We start from the raw sequence: 1,709 nt of genomic DNA on the forward strand, positions 1-1,709 counted from the left end.
TACGAAAGAGACTTTTTTAGACAACTATATACTAAAGGGACTAATAAACCGGGACGGAGGTAGTAGTAGGCTTAGCCCACCGCTGTTTTATAAATGGGTGAGCCAGGCCTCCATCAGATGCACAAGTCCCGAAGCTACTAGCCCTACCAGTTCAAAGGCTCAAGGCAGAGAACCCACAGCTCTGCCTCGCATCTAACGCGGAGGCTACTGGCCTGGCCAATTTTGGAACAACGCAAGCGTGTATATTTCTTGTCTCTGTGGTTTCTTATCGGTTTTTACTGTTTGCAACTGTTTTTCTTCAGTTTTTTCTTGTTTTTCTTTCCGTTTTTCCTTTAATATTGGTTTTCTATTTCTTTCAGCTCGTTTCTACATTTCTGAGACACATTGTACATTTTGCATATACATCACGAAAAACATTTTTTATACACGTTTAATAGTTTTGAAATAAATTATGTTGATTTTAATAAGTCTTCAATATTCTTAAAATACATATTTTAAGGTTTTTCGAATAATACAAAACATGTAATCATTTTTCAAACATATGAATTTTTTAAAGAAACGCGCATTTTTTAATACTCTGAAACATTTTTGTTGCAATAAAACATTTTATTTATCTTTTACAATAATTTCTAAAAATACATTACTTTTTGAAACAAGTGAATATTTTAAAATAAAACGGATATATTTTTAATGCTATCAGAATATTCTTTTGAGAATTACACTAAAAAAAGTTACACTGTGTTAACTTTGTCCAAGTTCACGTAATATTCCCAAAAAAAATAGAACAATTTGTATAATATTAAAGAAACTAAAAACTAACAAAAATGTGAATACCGATTTGGTCCGATCCATTAAACCTCACCCAGCAGTGCGGGCTAATAGATGGCGCATAGCACAAATGAAGCGGCCGAGCACCATGACTAGGCTGGCCATATTGTTCGGGCGAGATGGTTCTGAGAGAAGTCTAACTCTAGTTTATTTATTTTTAATTCTATTCTTTTCTCCACTATAGTCAAGAGGTTTCTCTGGTTTCTTTCATCCCTTTTTATTTTTCCATAAGTCTCAAACAACTTTCACAAATTTTAAAAAAAATCTCCAAAATTTCAGGAAATCGCCTTAAAAAGTTGTTCCTAAAATATCAAATAAGTGTTCTGTTTTTCAAATGAATTAATATCCATACATTTAGAAAATGACCAATTTTCATATAAATACATTACTTTTTTGTTAAACAAATGTCCACATGATTTTCCAAAACTATCCTATTTTTTCCTGAAAAATAATATTTTTGTTAAAAATAGATGCTCATGGATAATATTTTCACAAATTTAGTAAGTGTTCACGTATTTTCTAAAATGTGCAAAATTTATAGAAAAGTATGTATATTTTTATATATAATAAGTTATGGACTAGAAAACCGTAGCAAATCATTATATTTTGTTTTGGAAAGGCAGCACTGGGCGCTGAACCCTGCAATGTTGGCCGGCCCAACGAACGCTTACTTGCATCACCCCACTGCCGACTTCTCAAGCAAGAACCCTTCCTGAGGTACCTCTTATATTTTGATATGTGTGTCAAGTTTGTCGACTAAATACAGAGAATGGCGCAACGACGCAGATGGGCCCGCCCAGTTTGTCCCGTTAGGTGTGTCTATCGTGCTTGCATCTTGTAGTGGGTTTCAACTGTTTCCATAAATACACGACAATTATTAT

This window comes from Triticum aestivum, chromosome 3D (assembly GCF_018294505.1).
Source record: "Triticum aestivum cultivar Chinese Spring chromosome 3D, IWGSC CS RefSeq v2.1, whole genome shotgun sequence".
NCBI classification, from domain to species: domain Eukaryota; kingdom Viridiplantae; phylum Streptophyta; class Magnoliopsida; order Poales; family Poaceae; genus Triticum; species Triticum aestivum.